The 24,355-nt window shown below is 46.7% G+C and overlaps 1 protein-coding gene across 1 annotated transcript in view; it reads right to left on the bottom strand.

Moving 5' to 3' along the window:
- The window catches only part of LOC126190894 (nuclear pore complex protein Nup160 homolog), a 94,870-nt gene that overhangs the window by 9,313 nt on the left and 61,202 nt on the right, over window positions 1–24,355 (bottom strand). The window lies entirely within an intron of this gene.

The following is a 24,355-nucleotide window of genomic DNA, read 5'->3' as shown; positions in this document are numbered from 1 at the left end:
CACCCGTGGTAGAAACAAAACTGATTACTGAATATAAATCATTGAAAGCATCTGCTTGGTTAGATGGAGGTGGGAAGTACATAGAAAATGGTGTCCGAGGCAAGGTGGGAGCAGCAGGGTAGTGAGACGCAAATCTTCTGCCAGATGACACAGCAGCTGCACAAGACGAAAGGAGTTCAGAGAGTAGAGCACAAAAGGGATTAAGAGAGAGGAGGAAAGGAGGGTGTGGAGGAAAGGAGATAAAGGCAGTCTTGAAAAGGGAGACAGAGAGGGGGAAGAGTAAGGGAGAGGGATGGAAAAAATGGGAAGGGGTAGGGGAGGAAGAGGGGGAGGGGGAAAGGTAAGGGAGAGAGACCAGATTGACCCGTTTTGTTTTGCTTTAGGGTACAAAAACAACTAGGGTCATACGCGCCCTTGTCAGACGTACAGAACATGAAGACAAAGACAGGAGTTAAAAACAATTACACGTTAATCTCAATCAACAGAAGAGAAGACCACTAAAATGAGGGACATGGAGTTAGGTCTATAAATTACACCATAGAAAAACGGAGGTCCTAAACAAAAGATTAAATGCCATTCGTCATATTGCTACGAGGGATAAAAAGTAAAACGCAGTCAACAGCCCCCGCGTCGTTCACTAATATGGCCAATAACTCAGATGGCAAACACAAATGAAAACATAAGTTGTTAAAAAAAGGGCATACCATTAAAGGTTGAGGGCAATGAACACAAAGTGGTGGGGGAGCAACATTTTAACAAATGGTGATTGCTAAGACAGTGCCCAATATGCAACCCATCTAAAATGATCTCCTCATGGGAAGAGCCTGAGACGAGGTTGACCAAGCCACTGGGAGAGGCTTGATCCCATGAAGGGAGGACCAATGGCGATGCCAAAGTGACATCACCTGCTGACAGACAGCAACACAGAGATCAGAGGGAATGTAAGAACTAGCAGGTTGCAGTATGAGGACTGCAGCCTTAGCAGCAGTGTCAGCGGCCTCATTTCCTGTCAGACCAACATGACCAGGAACCCATATAAACATCACAGTGGCTCCATGAAGAGTGAGCAAGTGACACCTTTCCTGGACCCATTGCACTAAGGGAGTGACGGTGTACAGCACACAGATGCTTTGGAGGGCACTGAGAGAGTCGGAGCAGATGACGCAATTGAAAAGCTTGCTTCGCTGGATGTACTGCATGGCCTGATACAGGGTGAAGAGGTCTGCTGTAAATACTGAGCCAATACTGAAAAATGATGGTGCCAATGACAAAGGCACACCCAACACCATGGTCAGTCAGAGAACCATCAGTGAACATAAAGTGTACTATCACAAATTTGCATACGAAGTTAGTCAAAATGAAGGCAATAGATCAAGATTGGAGAAATGTCCTTAGGAAGCAAATGGAGGCCAAGGTGAACAATGGCAGCTGCATGAAGCCAAGGTGGTGAAGGGTTCACACTCATTGGGAAAGTGGCAGGTAGTTACCACAGTCAAGAGCAGAAAGCGAATTTCAAGAGGTAACAGAGAAGAGGAATGCTCCCCTACTGGCAATCAGAGGAGTCATCGAAGGAGGAGGTATAGGATGGGTGGCAATGCATGGCAGACAAATGGCATGCACACTACTGGCCATTAAAATTGCTACACCAAGAAGAAATGCAGATGATAAACGGGTATTCATTGGACAAATATATTATACTTGAACTGACATGTGATTACATTTTCATGCAATTTGGATGCATAGATCCTGAGAAATCAGTACCCAGAACAATCACCTCTGGCTGTAATAACGGCCTTGATACGCCTGGGCACTGAGTCAAACAGAGCTTGGATGGCGTGTACAGGTACAGCTGCCCATGCAGCTTCAACATGATACCACAGTTCATCAGTAGTGACTGGCGTATTGTGATGAGCCAGTTGCTTGGCTACCATTGACCAGACGTTTTCAATTGGTGAGAGATCTGGAGAATGTGCTGGCCAGGGCAGCAGTTGAACATTTTCTGTATCCAGAAAGGCCCGTACAGAACCTGCAACCTGCGGTTGTGCATTATCCTGCTGAAATGTAGGGTTTTGCAGGGATCGAATGAAGGGTAGAGCCACGGGTCGTAACACATCTGAAGTGTAATGTCCACTGTTCAAAGTGCCGTCAATGCGGACAAGAGGTGACCGAGACGTGTAACCAATGGCACCCCATACCATCACACCGGGTGATACGCTAGTATGGCGATGTCGCCAAACACAGATGCAACCATGATGATGCTGTAAACAGAACCTGGATTCATCCAAAAAAATGACGTTTTGCCATTCGTGCACCCAGGTTCGTTGTCGAGTACACCATCGCAGGCGCTCCTGTCTGTGATGCAGCGTCAAGGGTAACCGCAGCCATGGTCTCCAAGCTGATAGTCCATACTGCTGCAAACGTCATCGAACTGTTCGTGCAGATGGATGTTGTCTTGCAAACGTCCCCACCTGCTGACTCAGGGATCAAGACGTGGCTGCAAGATCCATTACATCCATGTGGATAAGATGCCTGTCGTCTTGACTGCTAGTGATACGAGGCCGTTGGGATCCAGCATGGCGTACCCTCCTCAACCCACCAATTCCGTATTCTGCTAACAGTCATTGGATCTCGACCAGTGCGAGCAGCAATGTCACAATACGATAAACCGCAATCGCGATAGGCTAAATCCGACCTTTATCAAAGTCGGAAACGTGATGGTACGCATTTGTCCTCCTTACATGAGGCATCACAACAACGTTTCACCAGGCAACGCTGGTCAACTGCTGTTTGTGTATGAGAAATCGGTTGGAAACTTTCCTCATGTCAGCATGTTGTAGGTGTCGCCACTGGCGCCAACCTTGTGTGAATGCTCTGAAATGCTAATCATTTTCATATCACAGCATCTTCTTCCCGTCGGTTAAATTTCGCATCTGTAGCATGTCATCTTCGTGGTGTAGCAATTTTAATGGCCAGTAGTGTATATCTGTTGAGGAGAAAGTCATGGCGGTAGTTTTCCAGCTTTTGCATACAGATTCACAACCAGGGTAATGTAAAAGGTGCCAGCGGCCAAACAGATGCCTCGATGGTGGATACTATTGAGACGGCGTAAGAGGGATGGACATGCATATGTATAAATGAAACACCCACAGTCAAGTTTTGAATGGACAAGAGACCGGTACAAACAGAGAAGGGTGGTCCAATCTGCTCCCCAGGAAGAACCACTGAGGACACTGAGGGACTGCATATAGTGGGCCAGCAGATAAGAGACATGGGAGGACCAAGGAAGTTTCGTATCCAGCATGGGCCCCAGGAACAATCGGAAGAGCAACAGGTATAAGATGTAAAGGCAGTGGAAGAAACCAACTGCACAATCAGAAATTCATACAAACGGCTTTGTCAGTAGAAAAAGGAAAGCCATTGCCGATGCTCCATGAGTAAAGACGATTGATACATCGGTGAAGACACCTCTCAATGAGACCGATTCGTGGAGGACTGCAATAGATGACAAAATCGCCAATGAAAGAGGCGCGAGAGATGCCCATTGGAGACAAGCTATCATAGGGTTAATGGCAATTCCAAAGGGGACGTTTTCCTGGGTAAAGGTGTCCAACAATCAGAACTCACACATACCTTGAAAACTCTGTTTTTAAAAATTACTGAAGGAAATGAGGCATGCGGCCTCGAAAGCATCACCTATAGATAGTACGGAGGGTACCAGTCCTCCAGCAGGTGTTATAGGCTTTCTCCACATTGAAAAAAACAGCCACAATCTGGGATTTCCACAGAAAACCATTCACAACGTGGGTGGACAAAGTGATGAGATGGTCCACTGCAGAACAGCGTGCTCGAAATCCACACTATGCAGTGGTTTCTAAATTGAGAGTCTCAAGCTCCCATACCAGCCGGGCACGAATCATATGTTCCATCACCTTGCAAACACAGCTGGTGAGAGAAATAGGGTGGTAGTTAGAAGGAAGGTGTTTGTCCTTACTGGGCTTAGGTATGGGTATGACAGCAGCTTCATGCCAGCATATGCGAAATGTGGCCTCTGCCCAGATGCAGTTGTACGTAGGACAGAGAAAGTGCTTGCCCACAAAAGAAACGTGCTGTAACATCTGAATGTGAACATCTGGGACAGAGGATCGGGATGAAGTGAGAGCATGATTTAGCTCCCTCATGGTAAAGATGACATTGTAGCACTCACGATTCGGGGAAGAGATGGGTATACCTGAGCCTCCTCCACATGTTTCAATGGGAGAAAGGCAGGATTATAGTGGGAGGATCTCGAAATCTTTGCAAAATGGAGGCCCAGGGTGTTGGAAATAGCAATAGGGTCCACTATGACATCATCCGCTACTGTCAGGCCGGAAATAGTGGAATAGACTTTGGTCCTAGTGTGTCATCAGAGGTTGGCCCACATGATGGAAGAGTGAGTGCAACTGTTAAAAGAACTAGTGAATGAAATACAGCTACCTTTTTTGATATCCTGAAGAACACAATGACACTGTGCATGCAACTGTTTATAATGTATGCAGTATGCCATCATAGGATGACAGTTAAAAATGTGGAGAGCAAGTTTTCGCATGCAAATGGCATTGCAGCATGCCTCAATCTACCACAGGACTGGAACACAGCACTGTAAAACAGAAGCGTGAGGATGGAACATTTTGCAGCAGTAAGGATAACATTTGTAAGATATTCCACCTGGTCATCACAACTGGGGAAATTTTGTTCGTCAAAGGCCGCCATGAAGAAGTAAAGCCTCCAGTCGATCTGAGAAAGCTGCCATTAAGGTGTGCACATGGGTGGGACGTGAGTCAGCAATCTGATGGCACAAAGGAAATGGTCACTTGTGTACCTGTCAGCGGGAATGGACCTCTCGAGATGATGGGCAAGCTAGGCAGTGCAGAAGGAGATGTCCAAATGGAAATAGATGTGAGTGGAGTCTGAAAAGAATGTGGGGGCAGATGACATTAAGGTGACTGAGAAGGTTAGCCAAGAGGGCACCTCTCTGACAGGTTATGGGTGAGCCCCAAAGGGAATGGTGCACATAAAAGTCAGTCGGTTGGATTAAAAATGGGGGAAAAGGACCAAACTACAAGATAATCAGTTGTTCCAAATAAAACAATGCCACAAGTGTGAGAATAAAATAAATGAGACTGACAACTCAAAATGGAATGAAAGGCAAAATCACAGGAACGATGAAGGGCAACAAACATGTAAATGGACAAAATTGGACAAGAAAACCACAGAAACGCAAGAAATGGGATGAAGAGATTGAAACAACAAAGCAGATTACCATGGCTGGCTGATCACAAAAATAAAAAAGGAGAAATCAGCCACTTTGCAACACATTAAAACCTCCACCCTCGAAGCACTAGGGTGGAGCACACAAAGGGACAAAGGACATGCGATAAAACTTAGATCAAATGATAAAATCCACCCTCATGAATAAAATGTAAAACTAAATCAGCTGATGAGGCGTTGTCAGATAAAATTAGCGGCAACGAGTCCGGTAACCCAAGATTTTGTCGCTGGGCAGTCAAAGTGGGACAGAGCAGCAGAATATGGGCCACTGTCAACTGGGCGCTGCACCGACACTCAGGCGGGTCTTCACGGCGCAAGAGGTAACTGTGGGTCGCCCAAGCATGGCCGATGCGGAGCTGGCAGAAGACAACTGATTCCCTGCAAGAGGCCCGCATGGAAGTCTTCCACACATTCGTAGTCTCCTTAATGACACACAGTTTGTTGTGTGTACTGTTATGCCATTCCATCTTCCAAATCCAAAAAACCCTATGGCGTAAGTCAGAATGCAGGTCAGGTTCAGAGATGCCTATCACCAGAAGCGGTTTCCACATAGCTAGTTTGGCCAGCCTGTCAGCAAGTTCGTTGCCTGGGATGCTGATGTGTCCTAGGGTCCACACAAACATCACTGAATGATTAGACCAGTCCAGGGCATAGATGGACTACTGGATGGACACTACCAAAGGATGGCAAGGGTAGCACTGGTTGATAGCTTGTAGGCTTCTCACGGAGTCAGTACACAGAAGAAACGATTCCCGGGGCACGAATGGATATACTGAAGTGCTCGACACATGGCCACCAGCTCTGCAGTGAATACACTGCAGCCATCGGGCAAGGAATGCTGTTCAAAATGGCCTCTGTGGATGTAGGCGAAGCCAACATGACCATCAGCAATTGGTATAAACCACTTCAGAGCCCCAGAACACAGAGTAACTGAGTCCTTACGGTCATGCGAAAGGTCCAGACGTATCTGCGGCCCAGGTGTACACCATGGACGGTATGCAGATGGCGTTGCATGGGAGGTGGTAAAGGGAAGGACTCCAGTTCAGACAAAAGGGATCGCACGGGAACTGCAATCATTAGCCCTGACCTGGGCCGTCGATATGGGAGATGAACTGCTGTGGGTGGAAAAAGGATACGGTAATTCAGATGCTCAGGAGAATTACGAATGTGTGCAACTTAACTATTGGCTTGTGTCTATATGTGTGGATGGATACGTGTGTGTGTGCGAGTGTATACCCGTCCTTTTTTCCCCCTAAGGTAAGTCTTTCCGCTCCCGGGACTGGAATGACTCCTTACCCTCTCCCTTAAAACCCACATCCTTTCGTCTTTCCCTCTCCTTCCCTCTTTCCTGATGAGGCAACAGTTTGTTGCGAAAGCTTGAATTTGTATGTATGTTTGTGTTCGTTTGTGTGTCTGTCGACCTGCCAGCACTTTCATTTGGTAAGTCACATCATCTTTGTTTTTAGGTATATTTTTCCTTCGTGGAATGTTTCCTTCTATTATAACCATATCATTAACTAATGAGCAGTTGCACACATCGGATCTGCAATGGAGGGACTCCAGCCTCCACCAGGGCACTGGTAACTGGACTCCTTCTAACAGCTCCCATCACTAGGCGAACGCCACAGTGGTGCACTGGGTCAAGTACACCTAACGCGCCGAACCAGAAACCAGACTCCCATAGTCAAGGTGGGATCGAACAAGAGATTTGTAGAGCTGCAGCAGAGTAGAGCGATCTGCACCACAGTTGCTGTTCGGATGGCAGACTAGAGGGACACAAGATTATCAGTTGTAGAGCGCCCCTGGCAGAAGCTGCCCTCACATGGAGCCAGTAGGCCACTTGACTCCAGGACCCAACCCTACCGCCGACACACCATACGTTCCAGCAGCTTACGAACAACATTTGTGAGGCTGGTGGGCCAATAGCTATCCACAGCAAGAGTGTTTTTACCAGGTTTGAGCACCAGAACGATGGTGCTCTCCCGCCATTGTGATGGAAAGACGCCATCACACCAGATCTGGTTGATGATGATGATGATGAGATGGCACTTGTAGTCAGACGACAGATGTTTAATCATCTGACTGTGGACCCGATCTGGCCCAGGAGCTGTGTCGGGGCAATGTCCAAGAGCACGGCAGGTCTCCCACTCCATAAATGGGGCGTTATAGGGTTCACTGTGGTGTGTAGTAAACGAGCGGACTTCCCTTTCCATCCGCTGTTTGAGGGTGCGGAAGGCCGGGCGGTAGTTCTCCGATGCAGGGGCTCGAGCATAGTGCTCAGCAAAGTGCTCGGCAATCGCGCTTGCCTCAGTACATAGTACGCCATTGATGGTATTGCCAGGGACACCTGTTGGGGTCTGGTACCCAAAACGACAACTGATCTTTGTTCAGACTTGGGAACGTAACATGTGACACCCAATGGTCGACACATACCTCTCCCAACACTCCTGTTCCCGTCGTTTTATAAGCTGGCATACACGGGCACAGAGCCACTTAAAGGCTATCAGATGCTCTAGGGAAGGATGCCGCTTATGTCGCTGTAGAGCTCGCCGACACTTTGTAATTGCCCCAGCGACTTCCAGCGACCACCATGGGACTGTCTATCGACGGGGGGCACCCTAAAGAGCGAGGGATAGCGTTTTCTGCTGCCGAAATAATTGTGGTAGTCACCTGCCCAACGATCACACTGATGTTACCATGTGGGGGAGAGTCAATGGTGACATCAGAGGTGAAAGTTTCCCTGTCCACCTTGTTTAAAGCCCATCTGCACAGGCGTCCGTGGGCCTGATGCCAAGACAGTGACAGGCAGATGGGGAAATGGTCACTACCCACAGGTCGTCATGTGCTCTCCAGTGGATAGATGGGAGAAGTCCTCGGCTGCAAATCGATAAATCAATGGCTGGGCAACTACCTCGAGACACACTGAAATGTGTGGCGGCCCCAGTATTTAAGAGACAGAGGTCAAACTGAGACAGTAAAGTTTTGACCTCTCTGCCTCGGCCAGTAAGCACAGTGTCACCCCACAAGCGGTTATGGGTGTTAAAATCTCCCAGAAGTAGGAAAGAATTAGGGAGTTGATCAATCTGTGCAGCTAATACATTCAGGGGTACTGCACCATCTGGAGGAAGATATACACTGCAGACAGTTATTTCCTATGTCGCCCGTATTCTGACAGCAACAGCTTCAAGAGGGGTTTTGAAGGGGCACAGTTTCACTACAGACTGAGTTTAGGACATAAACGCAAACTCCACCCGACACTCGATTATAGTCGCTATGGTTCCTATAATATCCCTAATAGCCGTGGAGGGCAGGGGTCCGCTTTGTCGGGAACCAGTATTCCTGGAGGGCAATGCAGAAAGCAGGTGTAAAGCTTAACAGTTGCAGATGCTCAGCCAGGCGGTGGAAAAAACTGCCACAATTCCACTGAAGGGTGATGTCATCGTGAGACTGGGAAGGCACGAAACATTCAATGAGGCAGTTTACGCCTCAGGGTCACCTGCTGTCACCAACTTTTAGCCTTAGCAGTCTATATCCATTGTGCCTGAGAGTCCAGAGAGCAGCGGACGCCAGAATCTCCACCCCATCCTCAGACACAGAGCTTTTAGTTAGCGGTGGTGTAGGTGCCACCGCAAGTTCCTTGTTCTTGGGAGGTCTCTTTTTTCGATTTCTTGCGCTGTTCCTTGGGTTTCCCTGGCTGGGAGGACTTCACTGAGTCAGTCTCTGGGACTGAGGATGAGCTTGAAGCCCTATGACAGCTGCTTTTGGGCTCTTCAGCCACTGGCAGATGTCATCTTTCCCACTGGCAGAAACCTGGCAAGAGAGTGACCCAACGGATCCCTTCCTGGCGAGAGGAGCCGAAAAAGCCTTACGCTTCTCGGGCTCAGAAGTGAGGACTGAAATCCCCGATGGCTGGGGGGTGTTGCTCCCGAAGTAGGTGGTGCGCGAGCAACGGGGAGATAAGTGCCCTCCACCATCACCAGGGCAGATGTAGTCTCCCATTTCTGAGAGGCGACAGGAATTCGAGGAACTAATAGGGCAACAACTGTTCTCATAGCGGCGGCATATGAGGAGGTTCTAGCCACACGATGTAGGCGCTCAAATTTCCTCTTAACCTCAGTGTAGGTCAGTCCATCCAGGGTTTTATATTCCATGATGCTCTCCGCAGTTGACACAGATGGGAGGCAGGGCACATGGAGTATTGGGATGCGATGGACGTTCACAATCTCGACTGGTGGGGCCGGAAGTAGAGCACTTAAAGCACCGCATTGGGGGAGGGATATATGGCTTGACATCACAGCGGAAGACCATCATCTTCACCTTCTCCGGCAATGTGTCATCCTCAAAGGTCAAGATGAAGGCACTGGTGGCAACCTGGTTATCCCTCGGACCCCAATGGACGTGCCGGACAAAATAAACACCTCGCAACTCTAAACTGGCGCGCAACTCGTCGTCGGACTGCAAAAGAAGATCCCTGTGGAATATAATACCCTGGACCATATTTCAGCTGTTATGAGGCGTGACGGTTACACAAACATCCCCCAACTTGCCACAAGCAAGTAATGCCCGTGACTGGGCAGAGGATGCTGTTTTTAACAAAACTGACATGGAGCGCATTTTGGACCATCCCTCCACCTCCCTAAACTTGTCCTCCAAACGCTCCACAAAAAACTGAGGCTTCATGGACATGAAAGATTCCCCTTCAACTCTCGTACATACAAGGTATCGAGACAAATAAGCTTCACTGCCATCCTTAACCTGGCTTTCCTCCCATGGTGTGGCCAGGGAGGGGAATGACTAGGGGTCATATTTCTTAGCACTGAAGTTAGACTTTGCCCGCTTAGAGACTGCTGGAGGCGGACCACCAGCAAAAGGTGACGTAGTACGCTTCATGGCGTGTCATCTGCCCTGATGCCACCCAACCAGGGGCCCTCCCCGCAGCAAAGGCCACCCGGCAGGATGACCATTGCCAAGAGACTCGATGCCTCAGGGTGATGGGCATCTACTCCTTGGCATACATGGGGAGTTAACGGCACAGGCATCTGCAGAGCGATCCCTGTGTTGTCAGAGGGCTATAACCAACAGCGTACATGGTGGCCCCACCAAAACGGACTGACTACCTTGCTGAATATCAGGTCCAAAGAAGTCCATGGTCATCATCAGCACAGAAAGTGACACTGCATAGTGTGTGTGGAAAACACACCTAGGAAGGTGCCCTTGCGCAAGAGATGGAGAATGGGCAGGACTGCAATGTGACGACGTGAAAGTGGGCTAAAGATCTCAATGCACAATGGCCACGATGTACCACGTAAGGCACCCTTCCATAATTGGCTCGCTCTTCAGGAAAATTTTGAAAAATGGAGGTCAAACCCTACAGGCGACCATCACATAAAGGCCGAAACTTGTGAGACCTTTACCTCGGGCATATTATAACCCCCGGACCCGCGTGCGGGGGAGAGGGGGGGGGGGGGGGGGGGGGTGTTTGCACATTAAAGTCATCAAGTAGCAGCTAGGGGTGAGAAGATGCCAAATAAGCTGGAGAAAGTTTGCTGTAGTGACACCGAATCAAGGAGGGATGGTTGGTTGGTTTGTGGGATTAAAGGGACCAGACTGCAACAGTCATTGGTCCCTTGTTCCAAAACTTAAATACTACCACACAGAGTAAAAAATGGATAATAGAGACAACAGACAACACAGGACAAGAAAAACTCAGACAAAGAACAGACATAACAAATTAAAATCACATGGAGTGTGGCAGTGATTGGCCGACCATAGAATAAAAAAGGAAAAGCCAACCACTGAGAACACATTAAAAACTCAGTTTAAAACCGTAGGCCAAAGGCCAGAATCGAACACAAAACAATAAAATAAAACATAAACACTCATATTAAATGATAAAAACCCCCTGCCCGAATAAAACGTAAAACTAAGCCAGCCGTAGCAGGGTCATCAGTTAAAAGGGCAGGGAGCGTATCAGGCAGCGCAAATGTCTGCCTGACCACAGCTAAAAGGGGGCAGGCCAACAAAATGTGGGCAGCAACACAGAGGAGGGTCCTCCCGACGCAGTAAGTAACTGTGTGTCAGCTGGGAGTGGCCAATGCGCAGCCGACAAAGGACGACTGAGTCCCTGCTGTTGGCTCGCATGGATGACCGCCACACAGTCGTTGTCTCCTTAATGGCACGGAGTTTATTGGGCGTGATCCAATCACGCCATTCAGCGCCCCAAAGCGCAAAAACTTGTTGGCGGAGGACCGCTCGCAAATCAGTCTCTGGGAGGCCAATGTCCATAGATGGTTTACTGATGGCCTCTTTCGCCAGGTGGTCAACATGTTCATTGCCCGGGATACAGACATGACCGGGGGTCCACACAAAGATCACAGAGCGGCCGCAACGGGCAAGAGTATGCAGGGACTCAAGGATAGTCATCACCAGACGAGAACGGGGAAACACTGGTCGAGAGCTTGTAAACCGCTCAGGGAATCGCTACAGATAACGAAGGACTCACCTGAGCAGGAGCGGATATACTCTAGGGCACAAAGATGGCGACCAGCTCAGCAGTGTAAATGCTGCAGCCATCCGGCAAGGAACGTTGTTCAAAATGGTCCCCTAGAGTTAGCGCATAACCGACACGACCAGCAACCATCGAACCGTCAGTGTATACAACGCCAGAGCCCTGATACGTGGCCAGGATGGAATAAAAGCCGCGGCGGAAGGCCTCTGGAGGGACTGAGTCCTTCGGGCCCTGTGCCAAGTCGAGCCGAAGGCAAGGGCGAGGAACACACCATGGGGGTGTACGCAAAGTGGCCCGGAAAGGAGGTGGAACAGTGAAAACCCTAAGCCCGGAGAGAAGCTCTTTGACGCGGACCGCGATCGTGCAACCTGACCGGGGCCGACGTTCTGACAGATGTACGACCAATTGCGGGAACAGGAGACGATAGTTTGGATGCCCGGGCAAGCTGAAAACATGGGCAGCATAAGCGGCCAGCAAACGTTGGCACCGTAACCGCAGTGGAGGGACACCCGCCTCCACAAGTATGCTGTCCACTGGGCTGGTACGGAAAGCACCAGTGGCAAGGTGTATCCCGCTGTGGAGGATTGGGTCCAGCACCCGCAACGCAGATGGGGATGCTGAGCCATAAGCCAGGCTCCCATAATCCAGACAGGACTGGATTAACGCCTGGTAGAGCCGCAACAGGGTAGATCGGTCGGCGCCCCAGCGGGTGTGGCTCAAGCATCTCAGAGCATTTAGATGCCATCAACACGCCTGCTTAAGCTGCCGAAGATGAGGCAGCCAAGTCAACCGGGCATCAAAAACCACACCCAAAAACCTGTGGGTCTCCACCACAGCAAGGAGTTTGTCGGCAAGATAAAGCCGCGGCTCAGGATGGACTGTTTGGCACCGGCAGAAATGGATAACGCGGTCTTGGCATCCGAAAACTGAAAACCATGCGCTACAGCCCAAGACTCCGCCTTGCGGATAGCGCCCTGTAGCTGACGTTCAACAGCTGCAATGCCAGTAGAGCTGTAGTAAAGACAGAAGTCGTCAGCATACAGGGAAGCGGAGACAGAATTTCCCACCACTGCAGCGAGACCGTTTATTGTGATTAAAAACAGGCAGACACTGAGGACAGATCCCTGTGGTACCCCGTTCTCCTGGACTCGGGAGGAACTATGAGAGGCCGCGACTTGCACGCAGAAGGTACGATACGACAGAAAATTTCGGATAAAGATCGGCAGAGGGCCCCGAAGACCCCATCCATGAAGCGTAGAAAGTATGTGATGACGCCATGTCGTATCGTACGGCTTCCACATGTCAAAAAAGACAGCGACCAGGTGCTGACGGCGGGCAAAGGTAGCATGGATTGCCGACTCCAGACTCACCAGATTGTCGGTGGCGGAGCGGCCTTTACGGAACCCACCCTGAGACGGAGGCAGAAGGCCCCAGAAGGAGGGATGTAAACGGTACAAAGGGAAAAGGGAAGAGAAACGTGGACTGCAGCAGCCTGGAGCCAGGAAGATGGGTTGACTATGAACATCATCCCAGATGAGCCGCATGATTCCCCCACGAGGTCGAATGTCATTCTTCGCGGGAAGATCAAAGTGGACAGGAAAGAAATGCGAGAGCTCAAAGCGGTCATGAGAACACAATTTTGTTTGCTGGAGGAAACAAGTGTATGATGCGCTTCTAAGAGCAGCTGTAAGTCCTCTATGTTAGATCGAAGGCCGCGGACATTCCAGTGGAAGAGAGTCACGACGAGGAAAAAGTGAAGGGGGTGCCAGCCTTCAAAGACTTGCTGCTACAGGACACAGAGGCAGGGGGATCCTGCTCAATGAGGTCTACAGAGGTGTAGGCATTCTCCTTCTGTCAGTCTGCAGAGTCCAGGGCAGAAAATGGTTGGTGGTGTGCATCAGCGACAAGGAGGTCAGCTGTTGAGGGTATGACGTGGCGGCACCATCGAAGAGTATCTCTGAGTTGGTGACAGAAGAGATGGTTTCACTTTGTTTGACTACTTCGAGCCTTTGCGGTTGACAGAGGAAGACTCTGATGCTTGTTGGCTGGATGGATGAAGAAAGTCTTCATGAGTGTATTCCTTCTGTCCTTTCCGGCCTGGCGGTTGTGTACCAGGTGACTTCAGCCCGAGAGGCAAGAGGTCAGTGGCTTCTTGCACAACTGGACGATGATATGGGGACACTACCACGAAGCTCCATGATTTCACGATCGCAGTACTAAATTTGAGGTCGTATGTCTGTGTGGCCACAACCTTCGTGGAGCAACATGCAGCAAGAACAATACTGTAGGTGCTAGATAGTAGAACATGAGGTTTCTGATTAGCCAAAAACTCGCAAGTGAACCGGGTAAGGCATTTTTCCTTCACCTGGATTTCCTGGACGATTCGCTCATCAAGATACATGGGAGAAGGCGGTATTGTTGCCATTGCAGTTGATACAGTGGGGAGGAGGAGGCAAACAATCGCCCTCGTGAGCATCCCTACACTTTACACATTTGGCCGGGTGTCGACAGGACTCTCGAGTGAGTATGTAACGATGATACTGGTAGCGGCACATCAGGTTCAGAATACACGGTGATACTGTGATAACTTCATAGTCTGCTTGGATCTTTGATGGAAGCACCATTCTATCAAAAGTGAGAAAATAAGTGTATGTGGGCACTAGGGATGCATCTACTTTTTTCATCACCTAATGGACTTCAGTGACACCTTGATCAGAGAGGTATGTTTGGATTTCTGCCTCAGTCAGACCACTGAGTAGCCTATTGTAAATAACACCAAGGGAAGAATTCAGCATTCAATGGGCCTCAATACGAGCAGGACAGCTGTGGAGGAGCAAAGCTGCAAGCAGTTGTTGTTTTTGAGAACCAGAAGTGGTCTCCGAAAGCAAAGTGCCATTTCGTAAATGAGAACAGGATTTCACAGGGCTAGCAATTGCATCAACACCTTTCTGAATAACAAATGGATTTAATGTAGCAAAGGACTGACCGTCTTTAGTACATGATACCACAAGGAACTGTGGTGCAGTTGGGAGGGTCTTTGAAGAATTAGCCTTTTTCCGTTTATGTTTGGTAGATGTTGCAGGGTGTATAGGTGGACAAGGAAAAGAAATTCCCAGATTTCCCGGTTAAAAATACACTTTCTCCCGGATGAAAATACACTTTTTTCCGTGTTAAGTAACAGCATACTTTTCCTCGGAACTGTAAAACTTATCAATCCTTTCAATGGTTGTGGTTTTATACACCAGCACAGAATTTCTTGGCACTTTAGAAAACGAAACTCGGGGAAAAAATATGTTTTTGGAAAGATGTCTGATATGGAGCAACATGTACACTGCATATTTTCGTATTACCAAAATATAAATTCGAATTCCACCAAACACCGCATGTTACTTTCCAAAGAATTGAAATCGAGATTGCAATGCGCTTTTGTAAACCAGTCATAGCTCACGTCAAGCGATCTCGCCAGCCGATGACAGCGGATATTCAGAGCGTAGGACACGTGATGTAGTCAGCCAATAGCAACATCAGTGTTAAGTAGCGCGAACACACGAATAGGAAAAGGTACAGTTTAAATTAATATACACAGTGTTGCTACAAGAAAAGAAAAGCTTTTACGTATAATATTGGTCTCTAAGATTAATAAGCTGCAAGAGAAGCTAAGCTTTTACACATAATATTGATCTTTTTTGCACGTGTTACACTTTAAGATACATCACACAAATGTGCCAGTAAATTTTTTAACAACGACATAAATGTCTGATCTTCTGGGCTCGAAAATATTCTAAATGGTCGTCATCAAAGATTTGATTTTTGAATGAGAGTCAAACTGCCTGTGATTTAAGAAGTTCATTGGACATTCGCGCACAGAGTTCATCTTGCGTAAAAAGAAATTTACTTTGAAAGTAACGGTTCCCAACAACCATTCGGAATATTTTCTTGTGACCTGTTAGAAATAGATTAGTTTCAGCAGTTGCGAGAGAGCACCAGGCAGCACCGCGCTTGCACAGCTACGATGACGCAGGCAGGCTGTACGTTTGTACGTGTAAAACATTCAAAGATCTTACATTATGTCATAAAAGAAACAAGACATTCAAGGATACTCCAAGAGCATGGGAATTTTGTGGACCAAGGCGATTAATGCTTGACTGTCAGAAAGGTGGAAACAAAATCTGAAACTAATAACGTATTTTAGCCTTCCGCAATTATGTGAATGTATTTTAATTCACTTGATAGCTCCCGGCCACAGAAATCTGATTTGCTTTCATTTGACGTAAGAGAAATAAACGAAGAGGAAACAGCAAAATCACTTAACGTAAACACAGGCCACGTGTAAAACACATTATTTGGTCTTAAGTGTGCCAAAGTGCAGTGCCACGACTCTTCACACAGCATTCTTCCATTGCACGTCTCTGTATTTCACTCTGTGGAATTCAAACATGCAATATTTTGTAATGGGTGCCATCAAACTATATTCATGCCAGTGTAAATTAAAATGTCCTGTGGTACCTCTCCTGCCCCCAATCGGCCGGTTTGACATGCTGCCCCTCTTTAAAAAATCTCACAATACTGGATGGGATTATTTGCAACCGGCAGAACAAGAACTCTTCAGAAAATCTGCAGTCTTTACTGCCTATTAGCTAATAACTTGCTATTTTGTGTGACATAAAATTAAACATAGGATACATAAAACGAGTAAAGACAAGAGACAAGCAAGACAGTATAACACATTTCTTCAATCCTCGAGTCCTAGCTTTTTTTCTCGCTAATCTTGCCTCAGCTTTATATGGCGTACCTTCCTTTCTGGGAAAGAATCTATTACCCCAACAAAGTTCGTCAACGTTTTGCTACATGAAAAAACGAAATGTCGTTGTCTAATACTAGAAAAGCTGTCGATACAAACAGTACCCAAGACTGGTGTGGTTTCTCGATCTGATTACATGTATTTTGTCACTGTCTGCTAGATAAAATGAAATACGACTACCTAATATTGCAGTAATTGTTACACACACCAAATAAACGAGACTTTTGGCACAAATGGTCATGTTTATAACACCACGGAATATAATTCACAAAGTACCAATATCAAATGCCTATTAGGTCTACTACAAGCAAAAAGTTTTGTTAGGAAATAGTTTCACATTTCATTCATACACTCTAGCTTCTGAAGCATGAGATCGAAAAGTAGTAGTACGAAATTTTTATATAAATTTGGAATTGTCATATTCTTCCATGATTTGTTTCTAACAAACAATCTTGTCATCACTAATTCTGTAACCATTCCTGCCAGTGTCAAAAATTATTCTTCTGTTAACTTCACTAACCCTGCCACAATCACCGATTTAGTTACCCGCATTTATTCTCCGGTTAGGCGTTATTACGTGTTCGTACAACGCGTTTTCCGCGCTGCTCCCAGAATAGAACTTCAGAGGCTGCAAGCCTGGGACTGTATTACTGGCCCTTAGTAATGTAGTGGTCTGACCAAAAATTTTCTGTCAAAATTAAATTTTCTTGGATACACAGAGGAGACAATACACAATATTTGTTGCCTGTTATTCCCGTTAGTAGTTTATTTCCACTCTGGAAGTCTGAATCTAGTTAGTAGTTATAACAACGCTGATCATTTGCAAACGCAGTTGACCACATAAACAGCGATTGGCATTCGGTAGACCACCGTGCACTGGTTGTTAGGCGCTTTGTGAAATAAGGTCTCTTTCCTCAATAATATGAATCCCCCCCCCCCCTCGAAACTGCCACCTGGGGCAGGGTTTGTCCCCGCCCCCTAGTTCCAGGCCTGTTGCGCATGCGTGAATCAGGCAGCTTAGGCGCACCGGTAAAATTTTTCCGGATCGCATCTGGCTGCCTGCTGCTATTGCTTATACAGCTAACTGCCACACTTTTGTAACCAGAAACAGGAGAAGGTACTACTCATACACGACTCAACTGCACATGCGCATAAGCTCGCTCGTAACTGCTCAAACGAATCTAATGTAAACAGTTGTGATGTCACACTCATCGGAGGCAATTTGTTGTTATGAAACATTGCATAGTCTTCCTAAAGCCTTTGACACATTTTGCTGTAGGCAGATGCTTGTATGAACACTGTGTTTTGTTGTTGTGTATGGTGCATTTCCTTTGCAACTTCAGGTTTATTTTCGTTTTTTTTTCTCTTGCTCGTTTTTTATTGCTGCAGTATTATTAAGCAATAGTGAGATACAGTAATATTCTATGTTAGAGTATTGGTTCTTACCAGTCAAAGTTACAAAAATTTAACCTGAAAACTAAAACAATGAAAAATTCCTAGAATTCTAAAAAATTCCCGGGTTTTTCCCGGATGAAAAAATTCCCGGGTTTTCCCTGGATCTTCCGGCTGTCCTGGGTCGTATACATCCTGTGTTGATGGTGAAAAAGATGACTGGCTCACTGTGAGATAATCCCCCATAACTATCAACATCTCCGATGGTGCGCTCCTTCAAACTGGGGGCCCCCTCAGAAGGGGGCGCAACCACCTTAGGTGACTGTTCACACCTCACGTCACTCCTCCCAAACACCTGACAGAGAGACCAATCGGCAATTTGGGATGGTAGCAGCTCCAGCAATCACCCCTCCATGGGCCTGACCTTTATCAGGGGTACATGCAAATCCTACCTGTCAACCTGGGGCTGGGTATTATGCATTACCCAGTCACCTGTTATGCGTCAGATGCATGGGCTGGCCTTTAAGAGTGTACAGGAAGCAAGAAGAAAAAGACGAACCTCAAACACCTAAGCAGAGGAAGGATAGAAGAAGGGGGAACGAAAAAAAGAAAAAAAGGAATGAAAGATAATGGAAAAACTGCTCTGATATCGGCGACTGAATATGCAGAACACATTTTCAAAAACATCCCAGACTTGTTCCCCAAGGGAGGGACGAAAGAACAGCAAGAGGGTAGCCATGCAGCACGGAAGGGAAAAGATGCTGCACAGGCTTGGGCCTCATGGTAGCCAAGCATAAACCCGTCAAAGAGCAGTGTGCGCCTTGCGGGGGATTAACATAACCTGCGAACCTACTCCGTATGCTCATACCTTCGTTAACAGACAGCACTGGGGTACTGTGCCAAAAATTTTTTCGATACCTGGGAATATAGAATCTGCCTGTTGCCTATCATCCGTGGCTCGATAAGGATATCGTGTGAGAAAATGGCAAGCTGATTTTCACATGAGCAACGCTTTGTATATCAGTGCTCATTTGTGGGCAAAAGCTTTTCCGTCTCAAGGAAATTTATTATATTTGAACTGAGAATATGTTCACGAATCCTGTAGCAGGAGAATGATCAATAGAGGATACTATCTGAAAGTTCAATGCTGTTTGCATGGAAGAAATAGTTATGATATCCCAGCACCCGTATACAGCAGTAATCACTAAAGACTAAGTTACAAATTAAGTTACAGAAATAAACAGGTGTGAACCACGTTCAGGATTGGAAAATGCAAGTGACCAGTATCTAATTCTAATGGAGACTATTTTGAAGAATAACACTGATCTACATGAATAAAAAAAAAAAGAATTATTTCTTAATCACACCTTGCATATCTGAGAAGAATAAGAGCAGTATTGTGGTTTACGCTAGAAGTTAAACTGCAGTGGTTTATTATGCACTATGTTCTTCAGAGAACACACATTTCAGGCCTCACTGACTTGTAGGTGGCCTAAGATACCTCACGGCCACACTGCTGGAAGTAAAACGGTAAAAGATGTGAAAGTTCATCACTGATGAAGCTTAACATCCCCTCTCCTACTTTTTGCCAAAGTGCTTGCCACTATTTCCATGTGGTCTGACACCACTTCAGCAACACCACCTACCAAAATGTCCTTTTAGAGGATAAACCACTCTGCTCCTGAAGACAGCAGCCCAGAAATACACAATTAACTTATGTCCAGTCAAGTTCTGTTTTCTTCAAGCCCAAACGGGTTCCTGAGGCTTGTAATGGCTCTGTCATTTGAATGAGCATCCATGCAGTTTCACTTGGGTTAGTATGTTACAGAACAGAGAACAGTTACATCGCTGATATTGTGTGATTCTTGACATGTCGTGCTATTATGGATGTGACAATGGCATTCCGCTCAGAAGATCACAGTTCCTTTAGAATGATACAAGGTAAACTCCTGATCGCAACTCCCTCAGATGTAGTGGTAAGATGGCCCAGTGGGCAGCCTGTCAAAAACTGAACAAGGATCAAGCATGGAAACAGGAAGAAAGTGTACTGAACTGTGAAAAGAAAGCAAAAAAAGTGGTCACGGTGTTGGAATGCAAAGCAGTCAAGCCATGTTCCAAACTCCCTTGTGCCATTTACTCCCTCCCCCTTCACAAAATTATGAATTGTCCATCTGGTCACTGAAATATTGATTCTCTTTCTGTAGTCCTGGCAGTTGTCATACTACACACCAGTTATAGAACATGAGCTATGAGGTAAGAATACATTATTGTCGCAAGTAAATGTGATGAAAAGTGAGAGCAGGCAAGATACCACATACACATGTAAAGGTAATGAAAAGAATAAATAAACAGGCGTGAACCATGTTACAACAAAGGAATTCAACAGCCGAACTTCCAAAACAGAATGCAACACAAAAAGTGTTAAAAACATGTGTTCTGGTAGAGCACAGGGAAGTGTGATTGTGAAACTGCTGCTTTTATTTGTTGCAACTTATGTGATACACTACTGTGTTTTCATTATTTCCTTGGGAGTTATCACATTCATACAAACCACATAAACCGGGCAAGGAGGCATCTCTCACTCATTCAACAGGTGCGCAAGTTAGATGCATGAATAAGAGATTCCTATCGTATGACACACATATTGTCTCTAATGCTATGTACGACACACTAGATGTGGTTTCCAGAGGAGGATTCGGTTTACTTGTCACCTTGTCATCAAAAATTTGCAATTCGCATTCGAAAGCCACTTCCTTTCGGCTGCTAATAGCGTAGATGTGCAAAATCAGCTTTCATTATAGGTCCATTCCTTATCCGCCCATGTTGAAAATGGAGGTTACACCACGACACATACACAAATTTGAATACAGTGAACAGCGTTGGTATTAGGGATCTTTGAACATGCTTTGCAGATTAATACTGTGACCACTTAACCATGACGCCATAGTTGTTCCACACTGCTCTCAGTTGCTCTTGATGTGCTTGGACTGTCCACTGTTTCTATTGACCCCCCCCCCCCCAACACACACACACACACACACACACACACACACACACAGGTCAAAACACCTTCCACCTGGTTTCATGCTTGATCTGTATTCAGTTTTTGACGGGCTGACCACTGAGCCCTTGTACCACTAAATCTGAGAGGGGTGCGATGGGAATTTCCTTGTCAGGTCCAAAGTGGTTATGTTTCTAGACTAAGTGGGGAGTGCTACAGGACTTACACAACTGCAACTGCACTGGTTGGGGAGTTTTTGAGTGTTATATACTTATCACAGATTTATCCCGTTTTCCCAACCTTTCAAATATTAAGATATAAATGAGTGTTAACTAGGCTTGCTTCTGATATAGGTAGATGAACAATGGGTGGAATTGTTATACAGCTGATTTAATAATTGATCTGTCTGCAGAAATACCAGCAGGCCAACTTTTCAGCCTTTCATCATCTAGCCAAGGAACAGCAAAGAATTTTCCCCACTCCCCGATTGGTAATAATACATTTGTTGGTTGGTTTAATGATTTAAAGGACCAGACTACAAGGTCTCAGTCCCTCCTACCTGAAACAGTCACGTCAACAAAACTACGCACCAAAGAAGAGCCTAGTGTGCCAAACCACATGAAAGAAAATCCTGAAATTTACTTAAGCCCGACAAAGCCTAGAGAAATGAACACAGAAGAAGAAAAGGGAGGAACGGAAGAAAGGCAGGCAAGGTGCCCCATCCAGGGAGCTGCCGGAAGCCCTCAAAAGCAGAAAGTGAACTGAGGGACCCCCCACCACTTACATGGGCGTCTCCCACTCAACAATACCCAGGAAAGACTAGCAACATGGACAGGATGAATGAAGCACAGGGAAAGAAAGGAAGAACACCAAGTTAAACAGAACACACAAGAACAGAGAAGAAGAGCAAAAGAGCGGGTAGAACGAGGGCTGGGGCCGATCACCAGGCCCACACACAGCCGCTGTCCACTCAGGGCACTGGAGGCAACAGGACATCCTGCAAACCCCTCAATGGGCTGACATAGCCGAGGTACCTTCCTTCAGAGAAAGTGGAAAAAACCCACTTCATGAATAAACTGTAAAACCAGGTCAGCTGCTAAATCACTGTCTGCCTACACCAGGGGTAGCGAGTCATGAAGATTAAGTCCACAGCAGGGCACAGCAGGCCACAAGGAGGGGCCAGAAGTACTGAGCTTAGCATGCTTCAGGTGCAGAACATCCACCTTGGTACCACCCACTTCGATTAAGGGCTCACCCCATGGGCGCCACCCAGCCAGGCCAAGGGCTGCATGGCACGGCCCCAAAAAGATGAGCAACCAGTAATAGGCATACACAAGGCAATGACAGCTCACATATCACAAGTGAGAGCCCTGTGTTGTCAGTGTGCTCAGCCAGATGGGCACATAACATCCCCACCAAATGGAGTGACTACATATGCTGGTGACCTAGCAGGAGATTGGGGAGGGGGGGGGGGGGGGGGGAGGCAGCAGGGGGAGCTATGGTGGGGAAGGAAGGGGGGGGGGGGAGAGGGCCAGAGATGCTAGGGAGGGAGTTTTTCACCAAATGGCTCACACTATGGAAACAGAATTTAGAAAGGGAGGACATCCCCTACAGGAGACCAGGGGGGGGGAAAAAAAAAAAAAAAAAAAAAAAAAAAAAAAAAAAAAAAAGAGGAAAAAGAAAAAGAAAAAAGGGGCGGGGGTGGGGATGGGTGAGTGAATGGAAACATGAGATATGAGAACAAAAAGAAATATCAAAACCGAGATAATAGCTGGGTCGTCATAAAGGGAAACACCAAGGGAGAAAGTGTGGAAGAGGGCAGGAGGAGGAGGAGGAGTGATGATGGGAAGGAGTGAGCATGGGGAAGGGAAAACAGATCAAGAAAGAAAGAAGGTTGCAATTGCTTGGGGCCGTGCAAAAGAGCTGTGGAACCTCTGGGAGTTGGTCATGATAGAGAAGTGAAGGTGGACAAACAACACTGAACTTCATGTGCTTTAGGATGTTACTTTCCCCAGCCTCCACAATTGTTTCACTGCCAATCACGCGATTGTGTCAGTTCAGCAAAATGTGGGCCAATGTCAATCAGGCACCACAACAATGCTGTGCCTAATCCTTGAGATGGAGAGGATGACCATTAGTCAGCCAAGTATGGCTGATGTGGAGCCGGTTAAGAATGATAAGAGTCCTTCCAAGAGGCCCACATGGAGGACCTCCACAAATTCGTGGTGTCCTTTATTGCCTGTAGTTTGTTCGACAAAGTCAGAGTATGCCATTCCACATTCCAAATCCTTAGAATTTGACAGTGTAATACCGATCAAAGGTCAATACCGATCTCAAGAGGCAGCATGCTGACAGCCAATTATGCCAGCCTGTTAGCGAAGGAAGGGGGAAGGTGGGGGGGTAGAGGAGAGGAACGTGTGCCAGAGAGGCTAGGGAGGGAGTTCTTCACCAAATGGCTCACACTATGGAAACAGAATTTAGTAATGGAGGTCATCCCCTACAGGAGACCAGAAAAAATTTAAAAAAAGAAAAAAGGGCAGGGGTGGGGATGGGTGAGTGAATGGAAACATGAGATATGAGAACAAAAAGAAATATCAAAACCGAGATAATAGCTGGGTCGTCATAAAGGGAAACACCGAGGGAGAAAGTGTGGAAGAGGGCAGGAGGAGGAGGAGGAGTGATGATGGGAAGGAGTGAGCATGGGGAAGGGAAAACAGATCAAGAAAGAAAGAAGGCTGCAATTGCTTGGGGCCGTGCAAAAGAGCTGTGGGACCTCTGGGAGTTGGTCATGATAGAGAAGTGAAGTTGGACAACTTGCTTCTGTTACATGTTGTGAATACTCCCACACCAGTACTGTATAGGAGGAACCAGTTCTTCACAGTGAATGATATGCATGTTCAATCTACAAGGTACGCAGCTTCAGTAGCTTATTCACAAACTACAACACTGAACTTCATGTGCTCTAGGATGTTACTTTCCCCAGCCTCCACAATTGCTTCACTGTCAATCATGCAATTGTGTCATCTGAAACGGGTAGCAGACAGATCTAGTCTCATCTTTTAAGAAATCTGTGATCTGTGGATGCTGCCTATGAGATGTCCAAGGAAAACTGTAAATGTCACTGATGCTCAATCACCCTTACACCTCATGTGACCAACAACATGATAATTTTCATTCTGTATGATCTACTGCCTACTTTATGATTTGGATAATAAGTTTAAAAGTCATGGGCATGCAAATGTTTGCATGGTATTGTATTACTTTTTCCATTAGTGCACTGCTTTAGTATTTGATAACACATTAATGAACCAATCTACTGATGCAGGATACTTTGTGTAACTATGAA

Source organism: Schistocerca cancellata, chromosome 6 (genome assembly GCF_023864275.1).
Source record: "Schistocerca cancellata isolate TAMUIC-IGC-003103 chromosome 6, iqSchCanc2.1, whole genome shotgun sequence".
NCBI lineage: Eukaryota > Metazoa > Arthropoda > Insecta > Orthoptera > Acrididae > Schistocerca > Schistocerca cancellata.
The sequence above is the reverse complement of the archived record's forward strand: the minus strand, read 5'-3'. Positions and strand labels throughout refer to the sequence as shown.